The sequence below is a fragment of the Plectropomus leopardus genome, chromosome 5 (assembly GCF_026936395.1).
Source record: "Plectropomus leopardus strain MGB_pleo_1.0 chromosome 5, ASM2693639v1, whole genome shotgun sequence".
Taxonomy (NCBI): Eukaryota; Metazoa; Chordata; class Actinopteri; order Perciformes; family Serranidae; genus Plectropomus; species Plectropomus leopardus.
Window position 1 is genome coordinate 9,751,139 of NC_142180.1, and position 12,700 is coordinate 9,763,838.

Sequence of the window (12,700 nt, forward strand, 5' to 3'; positions counted from 1 at the left end):
TGGCATTTTATGTTGTACAGCTTTCAATTGTATTTAATCATCCTTTTATAATGTGTTTCTTTTGCACTTTTTAATGTTTTATGTAAAACATTTTGAATTACTTTTTGCCCAAATGTACTATACTGTATATGCCTTGAATTGTGTATATTACAGAAGAAATATAAATGCAACGCCTTGGGGGATGGATGGAGCATGTTTAATTAAAAAAATTTAAAATCACATGATGAAAAAATGTAATGTCTTGTTGTAATTTCTATTCAAAAGAAGAGAGTCACTGTTTGATCCATTTATCACACAATCAACTGGTAAAGACAACTGCGCTTTTGTATATCCCAATAGGCCTAATAGGCATAATTGGAGTCAATGATACAATATAGACAGCAAACACTTTTTTAAAACAATCATTTTTTCTTTTAAGTAACAGTTTAATGAACACTGCACAAAAAAAGGTTTCACTTAATAACTTAATTTGTTTTCATGTCACTGCTTGGATTTGATAAAAGCAATGGAAAGTTGAGAAAAATTGACACATTGCCTGTTGGACAATGTACATATGCACAGTATTAATATACAGCCTCCGGACACAGCTCTGGCTGTGCGTCAGATGTTGGGACACAGCAGATGTTGGCTTTGACTCCTCTATAGAGGGAATATTTATTCACCACAGGAGGCCTTTAAAGAGACAGAGTTAGAGATGGTATGACACACAAATATGCAGTGGTGGATGAAGTACTCAGATCTTTTACATAAGTAAATGTAGAAATACTCTGGTCTAAAAATACTCCACTACAGGTAAAAGTCTTGAATTAAAATTTTAATTAGACTATAAGGAAAGTGTACATGAAGTATAACAGAAAAAAACTCATTATGTAGAATGGCTCACTTCACAGTGTTATATTACAAAAGAAAAGTATAAATAGATGTAAGAGCATCACATCATATGAGCGTAAAAGCCTAATAATTTTTTTAGCCTATGTAAAAACGGAACTGGTAACTAAAGCGGTTATTAAAGTATAGACCTAGTTCAGTAAAAAATACAATATCCTCTGAATCCTCTGAAATGTAGTTTAAAATCGAATTTTTTTTTAATGCCACTTTATTGAAAAAAGTAAAGATTACAGGCAAGACATCGAAGAAACCACGTTTTGTTAAAAAAAGTAACTGACTAAAACTGAACAATAAGAAAATTAAAACACACATGCTACGAACCCCCCCCCCCAAAAAAAATACCCTAAAACAAACAAAGAGACAGGCAAATAGCTGCTTATGGTCGACAGATATATGGTAGTTTTCTTATTATCCATGTTAAAAAAAAAGTACTTTAAAGTACTTTAAAAGGGCAAACATTCAAATGACACATCGGGTAATGAGTATTAACCAATCACAGCACAGTAAGGCGGGACATGACGTAAACCGGTGAGGAGTACGAGTTTGAAAAAAAAATAGCGCGGTGCGTGTCAGTGGCGTGGGGGGATGGTCAACAAGGCAGCGGTTTAGCTGTACCTCAACAGTATGATAAAGGTAAATGATAACTAAATCTGCGTCTTTATGGGTCAAGAATTAGTCGGTGAGCGTTATTGTTTATTGGCAGGTTAAAATATATCCAGACTGCATGAGCACGCGATGCACCCCATGACCCTGCTGCATGCTAGGTCCGGCTAGCATGCTAAATGGCGATGCTGTATGCTACATTGGTGACTGCAGAGGCTTATTCAGCTCAACATGTTTAATATCTTCGAGGAGCGACGTGGGACAGAGAGACTGAGTGGACTGGGTATATTTGGGAACACAGGAACAGAGACGCTGAACCTGGAGCAGACTGAGCAGGACACCGCGGTGCAGAGGACAGGCAGAAGGCCGGTGAGACAGGTGAGTAGGCTTCAAACAGCACACTCATTTTGACGCTTGTAATTCGTGCATGTTGTGTGCGCGCGCGCACTGCAGAGGATGCACAAACAGTGCTGTTGTGTTTTTGCTCTATGTGTTTGGTCATTTTTGTTTATTGCTCTGACTTGTGCCTCATTTCCGGTTGTAATTAAAAATCAGTTGCACAGGCTGCCGATAATGAATACATTGTTAGCTTGGACAGAGGGTTTTTGTGGTTTGATGTGATCATATGGATAAGTTGACATGTACCTGCACATTATAGTCTTAATGTTTTGTTTACTTCCATAGCTCAATTAGAACTTGTAATATCATCATTATTTGCTTTATATGTTTGGTCATGTTTGTTTAATGCGCTGAGTTGTGCCTCATTTCTGTGTTTATAATTAAAAATCAGCTGCATGGGCTGCAGAGTGTGTCTGTTGCAAACATTGATGTTTTGGACAGAGGGGCTCTATGGTGTGATGCGATCATATGGATGTGATAAGTTAATATGTACCTTCACATTATAGCCTTAATGTGTTGTTTTCTTCCACAAGTCTGTTAGAGAATATCACAGCATCATATGCATGTTTTTCTCTATCATTCCTCTACTTCCCTTTCCCTTTAAAAAAGTGTAACAGCAACCTTTCGTCAGAGGACATCTTAAACGACCAAAATTTGTATTTTGTATTTGAGCACATGCTTACACAAGTAATATTTTTCTATGCTTATTAAGTAATACTTCTCAAAAGTGACAGTAGACCTACTTGTAGGCTACTAGAGTAAAATATTCTAGTTGATGAACTATTATTCCTGGCATAGTGTGTGTTTACACATTGCTGGAAGGCAAACATGCAGCAGATAAACACATGTACTAGGAATGCATGATATTGTTTTTTTTACTGATGGATAACAACCCATTTTACCAATAATTGATGCCAACTTGATATATCCACTTTATTCCCCACCTAATTTTAAAGCTCATAAGGTTTTCTCAGTAGTAGAATTAGCAACATAGGCATACTCTTATTGTCATGGCCCACCAATCAGCAGTTGCTTTTCAGTGCATGCAATAGTCATTCATTGTCAAAATAACTTAGTACATGTATTTATTTAGTGTCCTACTGTCCTTGATTACATTTTTGAAGCGCTTCCATTTTATTGTAGCACTTCACTTTCCAATTCTTTATGCTTGTACTCCTCTACTTCTCTACAGGCAAACACTGTACTTTTTACTGCACTTCATTAATTTAGTACCTCTAGTTATTTTGCAGAATCAGATTAATGTTACAAAATATAAGTCAACAAATAAATTCTGATGTATACGTTTAGGTATGACTTTACTGATCCACAGAAAAATTAAAGTAGCTTCACCTTTACATGCTGCAGTATTAAAGTGATGAAAACACACATGCATCAATATCTGTCATATATATATATATATATATATATATATATATATAGATGACAGATATTGATATATAATTCTAAAATGTGACATTCTGCATAATGAGCAATTTTCGTTTTTTTAAGTTTTTTTATGCTAATGTTTACTTTAAAAAAAATTCAAAAGCAGGATTTTTACTTGTAACATTGTATTTCTACAGTCTGGTATTACTACTTTTTCTCAAGTGAAAGGTCGTAGTACGCCTTCCGTCACTGACAGTATCACACGTACACACAGACACATACACTAAGCTGTAAACAAACATGGTGCCCAGTCTGTCTCCAAGCAGGTCAACTATAGCCTAATGTCTTGTGCATACAGCTGACCGTGTGTGTGTGTGTGTCTGTGTGTGTGCGTATGTGTGTGTGTGTGTGTGTGAGAGTGTGAGAGTGTTTTGTTGGCAGTGCCAGTGGTCCATTCAGTTACACCAGGCAGCCTGAAACACTCAATCACCCGTTTATCTCGGCCTGTCTTCCCCCAGACACACACACACACACACACACACACACACACACACACACACACACACACACACACACACACACACACACCACCCCGACCAGGCAGATGGTTGTGCCACCCCTGCCAATGCAGTGAGACAACACACACACATGCACACCCACAAATAAAGGGGAGGTCGCCGTCTGTTTCAGCTGCCTCTCCTTGTCACAGAGAGGTTGGCATCCACCATGCCCACCATCAATCCATCATACTACTCTGTCTCTCCCTGTGGGGACCCTCTTTCATGCCCACCTGTTACAGCTGAAAAGGAGGGAATATAACAGGATGTAAATAACAGAAAACCCACCTTAAAATACAGCAATTATAGCAGAAAAGGCACAGTTATTGGTTTACAGTCTGTTGAGGTTTTAAGGTACCCTGTGGAGTTTTTGACCACTAGTGGTACTGTGGAGACATTTTTTGACTAGTAAGCTCCTATTGCTATGAAGCCATTGCTTTAAAATAAAATTCTTGGGAGTTTTTATACTATCAAAAAGGTGTGTGCTAATCTAAGTTTTACTGATTTTCAGTATTCTTCAAAACACTCCTCCTTGCTCCAGTTGCTGTGCTTTCAACAGGGCTGTCTGTTGTGGCGCACTGGCCATCGGTAGCAGAAGTTTAAGTGAACAGTTTTAATTGTTGGTCTGTTGTTGTTTTGGCTGTTCTCAGTCTGCACTTGATCTTATGGTGTCATTAGAAGAAAGTGATGAGGGATGGGGCACAAATTTACAGGACAAACCACATCTGCACTCACTAAACAGACACTGGAAACTTGCTCTGAATGTTTGCACTATAAGTAAATTGTGTGCTGTGGATGCATAATGCATGACTGTACCTTTTAGAGAGCCAGGGCTCAGTGGTTTTGTTTTGAGGTTGGTAATTTAAGGGTAGATTTGGATACAGCTTGTAAAACATAACACACGATAGTTTAGGGGAGGAGACAGTGGAGAGGACGGAGGAGGAAGTTATGGTTGGGAGCAAAGAAAGTGGGAGGAAAAGATGGAGGGGAATACAAAGGAAAGGAAGAAGTGAGAGAATGATCGAGACTGAGAGGATGGAAAGTGATCACTGGGAGAAATAGTGGTGGGTGGACAATTAGAAAAATGCAGGGAGGGAAAAAACGGCCCAGCTCAGTGGTGTAGGCCTTAAATTGTTGTCACACTTGGCTACGTGCTACAAATCAGAAGACCAAATGTGAACCCGCTCTGTTCAAGATGTACCTGCTGCCAGGTTAGAACAGGTTCTTAGATATTGATTCGACCCAGTAAACATGCCAGAAGTGTCCTCAGTCTTCAAAACCTAAAATTGAAATTTCAGTTATACCAACCAGAATTTCTCCCTTAAACACAGAGAGGCAGAAACTGATTGGAACAGTGGTAGCTTGGTTTATAAAATAAGCAGTTAGGATATGGACAGCATTTCCTTCAAACTAAAGAAATGACATCCACCTAGTTCACCAGTCAACACATTCTGTCTTGTTTTTTTTGATCTGCACAAAAACAAAAGCATGAAAACGACTTTCTAAAGTCATTTTGTCACTGGGCAGTTGCCAGCATAGAATGGTTATTTGAGACTTTGTGCAAAGCCGGGCGAGCTGTTTCTCCCTGTTTTCAGTTTTGATGTTAAGCTACGCTAATTGGCTGCTGATTGTGTCTTTACCAACTTTGCCATTATAGTCTTCTCATCTAGCTGTCTGCCAGAAAGTTTATGTACTTACTTCCCAAGGTGATTGTACATATGTATGTTTGTATATATGTATGTTTAGATATAAGCACAGAATCCTATGTGGTTTAAGGTTAGAGAAAGGCTGCGGTCACAATTCACACGGCCATAATATTAGTTGTTTATATCTCATTTTTAATCAAATGTGATATACAGTGCGAGGTTAAGGGGCCCATGTTAGTGACTGTCTGTAACAGCTCCAGAATCAGCACCCTGGACAGTGACTGTGACAAAATATACTGCAGAACTGTTAGTTACTATTTGTTAACACTTTTGTTAGCATAAGTGAAAGGAAAAGCTAGTTCCAGATACACTTTCTCTTGGCTTTTCGCCTCGCTATATTTGTGCTGTTTTGGTGCCTTTTGGAATTCTGTTGCAAAAGGTCTGGCACGCGGTTGCTACCTTTTTATAAAGCCCCGACCTCACCTGCAACACTGTGGGGGTACATGCTGATAGACATCCAGAAGTCAGAAAATAATAGGAAAATACAGGTGGAAGGTAGAGTCTCTGCAAAAAAAAGTACTCTGCCATACACTTCAAGTGCATCCTAAGTGATGATTCAGAGAGATTAATTTTGTATGAGTCTATATACATCGTTTTCTAGTAAAGTCCGGCACAATATTTCTTTAACCTTATTTAAGGGATACCTCACCCATTTTCAAATAGCTTTGGATTGTAACATTGTGGGTAGTATATGTCAGTGGACTGTGGTAAACTTCCCTGCATATCTCCAGTGCCCAGAGACTGAATAAACTGATATAAAATGGTAAAACTAAGCAGCGCTGATCACATATGAACCAAGATTCTGTCACTGCGTTGCCTATTTCTCACCTCACGTTTTCAGTAACATGTTTTAGCTTACTGTGTAACAGAAATATGAGGTGTTTTGATGGGAGCCAGCCACCATTGTGTCAAACAAACAAGTTCACATTATGTGAGCAACTGGCTGAAGTGTTAATTGGTGCGTTGTGGTGCAGTGCACTCTGGTAGCTGTAGGTTTACTACCTCTGTTTTCTCTGATGATGTAGCACCAATTTCAAAAGTGTTTGCGTCTGTGTACTGCAGAGACAGCCTAGTCTTAGTAAAAGACCATCTTTCCAGCAGTGAAATGAAGGGAGGATGATTGATTTTAGAAACAGGGTAAGATTTCCTTGTTCAGCTGTATGAAACTCAGACAAGTGATGTAACTGAAACCAGCAGCAAATTTCAGAGGCCTCCATCACTCTAACATGTTGGACTGGTAGGATGAGAGGACGGATGGGGAGAGAAAAGAAGGAAGGATGGATCGTTTGAGGCCTCTTGCAGCTGTTGTGCTGCTTTACCCTGAGGCTACACACACACACACACACACACACACGGACACGGTATTTAGACCTTACGACTAACACATAAATCACCATCCTAACAAAGACGGTGACAACTAATCTTAACGGTCGAGCCAGATTACTGCGTAAATGAATTGCAGTGTACTAGTGAGCATCTGTGGATGTATTAATATGCATGCATGTGTATGTACAGTATGTGTGTGTGTTTGTGTCTGAGTATCAGTTGGAAACACAACTTGGAGAAAAAGATCACTTACCAAAGTCAAACTCTTACTTACGTAACTCTCAAATCCTCAGGCACACACGCACATGCACACAAAGTCATGCTTATCCCTGTTTCCACCTTACAAATCAACACATTCTCATAGATTACCACACACACCTTAATCTCCCCCTTAATTCCTTAATGTCTCAGCAGCCCCCAGATTAGATTTAGGCTACACTTTGACAAACTGGCAGTGCTGAAAAATACCAACATGCAGCAAAAAAATAAAAAAATTAAAATCAGAATACTGACTCAACCGTTTGTATCAGATTTGCGAGTAAATCCAGCGTGATTACACAGTGTCAGGAATGTAATGTGATAATTTCTGCATGCAATGAAAAATACCAGACTGCACAAATATACTGTAAGTTGTTGGATTTAACCACAAATCTAGTTTACCGGTCTGATGTTCACCAGTGAGATTTCTCTACATCATAGAGTCAGTGTGGATGCATACTGTATGTTCATGAAGAGTTCCTTTTACATCTACATGCAGTAAATGGCAATAATTATATGGGTATTTGAGAATTTTAAAGATGTTCATGTGTGTGAATAATTAACTTAACAGTGTTTTCATGTTAGCAAATGAACCACTTATAATTTACTTTACTCTATACTTTACTCTCAGCTGTTACCACATTACCATAACAGTAAAAAAAATGAAGAAAACACAATGCTTATTCTAATGTAATACATTTCAGTGGATAGTTACAACTGTCTCAAATTGATTTTTATAGAGAAGTGAAATGCATGGAAAGCAGTGATGCCTGTAGCATACCATCACTGTATAGATACATCTAATAATATATGGCATGATACTTTAACTGCGTGATTCATTTAATGAATGTTTTCTTGACTTAATGATGTATAAGCTACATGCAGACCTTTACACAGTATTGCTTTAAGTCTTTAAAGTCCACTATAGTTTATGTATGACTTAATATGGTTTTACACAAACTGTATGCTCATTAATCTAGTCACAGAAAAAAACAGTTTAGGCTGTTTTTAAATAAAATAACACATTTATGTACATTTAAAGTATTTCTACATTTATTATGAATCCATATGGGGATAACATTTTACTTAAAGGAATTCACCCACAAAATGACCATTTATATATCAGTTTGTCATGTCGTGTTACCTTAAATTCTTTGTTTCTCTTGCATGCCACTGGTGAACGAAGAACTCAAAAACAGCAAACATTGTTGATTAATTAAAGTAAATGAGGAACAGATTTAACAGCAGCAAAACTATATCAATATGGATTTACAAACTCTCACACAACATACACAGTATAATCCAAGTTTTATATAATCAGTTGTATGCTCAGTGCTTCCCAAACACATCATATTACATTGCCATCAGCCCTTTCTGAATGGGGCTCAAAGTAGAAGCAAAGATAACTTTCACCTTTAGTCCCCCTAAAGTAAGCAGTCGTGTGTGTGTCTGTGTGTCTATGTGTGTATTTGCATCATTCTGTGCCCCCTCTACAAATTTGGAGTTTTGTTTTTACAGGCCTGCGAATTCAATGCAGATGGAACTCTTCGTGAATTCTTTTTTTCCTTAGCAGCAGTTTGTGTTGCAGTGTGTATACTTGATCACTCCATTTAATTGGAGCTGATCTGATCAGATCAGATCGATAGATGAGAGGAGCAGCTCTGTAGAGGCAAGTGAAAACTGATTTTCAGACCCAACGCAATGAACTGTTGAGTTTCACTATGCCTGATGTTCTGTCTGTGCCCAGAGTATGCTCTGCACTCTGAATAACCAAACAGTGCTAAAATGGATGGTCCAGAACCAAAAAAAGCAAATCTGTTGCGCTAGATGTTGCTATTGTGATGAGCTGCCACAAATGAATGAATGTGTGGGAAACTGTAGACCAAAGGTAAAGTGGCTCCATGTGGGTCATGTTGGTTTCATTTAAATTTTTGACCCATTTTTATTGCCTTACTTTTAAATAGGTTTTGACCTATTTTAGCAAAAGTTATTGGAAAACTACAAAGAAACCACACACAGGTGTGAGTGTGTTTGTGTATTTTGTGACCAGACCATAGTTTTAAGTGCATAGTTGTATGTTAATGTTTGTGCAGTATGTGATGTCTGTGTGCATGTATGTTCATCTTTATTACAGTAGGATGATATTATGTACAGGATTGTGTGTGTGTGTGTGTGTGTGTGCGCGCGTGCGTCCATGTGTTTCTGTGTGTCTCTGTGTGAGTGCGCGAGACAGGACCACTAAGCCAGTCAACAAAGGGGTCCAGTGCTGGCGGTGTGGTCTCCTCTCTGTCTATCTCAGGTAGAGTACGCTACTGCTAATGCCCTCTAAGATCCCTGCGACGCTATTCCAGAAGCCCCCTCTCTCTCCCACAATCCTCTTTGCTCCCAGGGTCCCTAAGCACCTTGGCGTAGGGAAGGTGGCTCGCTGCGGATTGTCTTAATCTCTCCTTTTCCTTCAGAAAAGGGCTAAGCCAACCCGAATGTCACTCTCCCTATCACTCCAAAAACCAATTGGTTACAAGGATATATATTTTCCCCCTTCTCTTTTCCTTCGTATCTGTTTCTACCACCTCTCACCTCGCTCTCAATGTCCTCTCACCCCTCTCTCTATCTCCCCTGTTTTTGTCTGTCACCAATCTACAATATCTACAATAATTTGCCACAATGACAGGAATCATAGACAAGAAACTTCTCATCATTTGACCTAGACCTAGAAATGTAAATTAAGTTTAATATTTGCCTGATTTGCCCTTTACTCTGTCTCTGCTTTTTCGAAGATAAACTCATGCGGTTGAGCTAAGGTCATTCCAAGGTTTCACAAGTTGATGGGAAACTAATGGAACAAACTCAAAAAAAAAAACCCAACAACAACAGCAAAGTTATGTTTTTATTCTCTTGGACCAGTAAATCCTGTGCCTGTGTTTTTGTCTCCTGTGTTTTGGGTTTTTTGGGATGTTTTTAGCACAGCTGCTATTAGCCTTCATGTTAATCCCCTTGGAGAATAAACTCATTAGAACATTAATCACTGGATTCTAATTACCTCTCTCTCTGTCTCTCTCTCTCTCTCATTCACTCTCTTTTTCATCTCTTCTCTGTGTCCCTCTCTGATTCAGGTACTTAGACAAATCAACCATCAATTCACAGGGGGAAAGTTACTGTAAAATAAGTAAATAACTCAGTTATGACCTGGTAGCTTCAGTATGTAATAGGCTTGGATGGTATGTAGTATTTCATACTGTACCTTCATACCTTCCTGAAATTTCTCTTGGTTAGACAGTATATGAAGGTTTAAGTATGTGGTGCTTCGGCTTTTGAGATGAATAAATATACAATAGAATCCCACAAAATGTTAAGAAAGAGAAAGAGAAATACAACTGTTTCCCTTTTGAATTCAACTTTCTTTCAGTCATAGAGGACTGACGAGGCTTAATTGCCTTGTTAATTCATAATAAAACACATTTCATTCAAACTCAACAGAAACAAAATAAAACTCAGCCAAACCTTCACAATTACTCTTGCTGGCAATCTAGTGAGTAAGTCCACTGTTCCAAGAGTCACCAGCTCCAGTTGGGTCAATATAAATCCTCAATTCACCAAGTTAGATGTAAAAAACATACCGCTATCCCCCACAATGTCTCTCTGCTGTTGCTAGCCACTAGCTGTTCACAGTCTTGTGACTTATTCCTCCCTTTTAGCTCAGCTGCCTGTTCCACCATTGAAATCGGAGACAGAGCTCTAGTGGTGTGTGCTGTGCACTTCATACAATGAGTTTATCAGAAAGAGGACTAGCAGGTGATGGGACTTTTAGGCTTTCTTTATTTCTCTCCATCTCATTTATCTGCTATTCCACTGAAAAAAAAATTGTGTCCTGACCTTAAATTTGGACATTTGCTGCTCCGTTCTGCTGATCTGTCTGTGCCCAGAGTATGCAACAAATCACCAAATATTTTATATATTGCAATAGAATGAACAGTCCAGCTTCAAAAATACAAAACCAGTACATGGTGGCAGATGTTTTGAATGTGGTGGGCCACCATCAATATATTGCTGTATGGGAAACCCTGCAGGATATGCACAGGTGCACTATATGTATCATTACAACCCTTCTAGAAAATCCATCCCTATTCTCCAAATCTGCAACAGCAGATATGTTTAGGAGGAAATGTAATACCATATATGACTCAACATCCCTCAACTCCTCAAACCCTTTTTCTCACCTCATACCTATTCAGAAACTGATTATTGTGGGTGTTTTACAGCAAAATTGGTAACATTCTCCGAGCATGTTCTTCTTGTTTGACTTTTTTCGTAAACAAATACCCAGCGATCTTTGCCAAACAACAGTTGCTGATGTGAAAAATGTAAGCTGGCAGTGACAGGCTACCACTGCTAAACAGACAGAAGAGCACCACCTGCTGAAACTCCCTGTCCTCACCTCGTTAACTCTCAGATAAATTTCACGTATTACTCACCCAGGCCCTCTTCCAAGAATGAATTCAGACGCATCTTTGATTCTGAAGTTTGAGTGAAATGTTTGCATTTTGTGGTCTCATGGGAGGCATTTTGCCAAAATTTTAAAGCCGTGTATGTGTGTGTCAGCTAGGAGGACACTTCCTGCTAACAGGCCAGAGCAGGTTCTGAGAGCTGGGGGGAGAGGAGGGAGGATGGCAGTGAGGCGTGGAGGTGCAGCTCCCGCACAGTCACACGGGACCACACAACAAGACAACAAACCCTCTCTCTCTACTTTTTCTCTCTCCATATTCTGTGTCTCTCTATCTTGTCCTCTCAGCTGCTGAAAGTGGAAACAGAAACTTAAAAGCAGCGTCAGGTTTTCATTTTCTGAGTGCATTGCAGCTAATGGTACTTGATACCCAGAGCATTTACTTGGCTTAACTGTCTAAAAGCATCACTTTAAGAGTGTGTAGGTGTGTGTGTGTGTATGTGTGTGTTCTGGGTGGGACTGTTTAGCTGTCACCTACACAGAACCCATGATGCAGGGTCTTAGCGCTAGCTTCTCATGGCTGAATGCACAGGACACACACACACACACACACACACACACACACACACGCACGCAGCTACACACACGAGGCCTTGCAGCGTTGACAGGTGGAGGTAAACGGAGCAGAACTCTGCTAATCCACCTCTGCCTGGGAGAGAAAGCACAAGAGGTGAAGTAAGAGCAAAGCGATGTTAGGTGTAGTAGTGTTCCCTCAAACACTGAAATGTCACTAAATGACACATGTTACAAATGTATTTTGTGCAGTCAAGCATTGTTTGCACCTGCAGGAACTTACAAGATACCAAATTTTGACAGAATGTGTATTGAACAATGCACAAGATAATTAGGACCCCTTTTTACTTTATGCTTCTTTATACTTCTTGGTGAGAAAACATTTATAATTGAGGGACATCCTAGCCAGCAAGTTGTCAACTCATCCATCTCTCCAAGATGCAAACATCTTTACTCCTCCCAAGTGTAACTTAGTCTTAGTGTGCTGTTTGTGAAATGTCCTCGGCAGGATCTGTCCCCTGTGGTAGCTGCAGGGAAAATTATAGCTATTTTCTGTGTAACAG

General features: G+C 39.3%; 1 long non-coding RNA gene across 2 annotated transcripts in view; it reads left to right on the forward strand.

The window, feature by feature from the left end:
- Positions 1–1,429: 1,429 nt before the first annotated feature.
- The window catches only part of LOC148189530 (uncharacterized), an 87,095-nt gene continuing 75,824 nt past the window's right edge, over positions 1,430–12,700 (forward strand). For both annotated transcript variants that reach the window (XR_015776520.1, XR_015776521.1), the window contains exon 1: positions 1,430–1,869. This is a non-coding gene — a long non-coding RNA (uncharacterized LOC148189530). The remainder of the gene's footprint in view (positions 1,870–12,700) is intronic.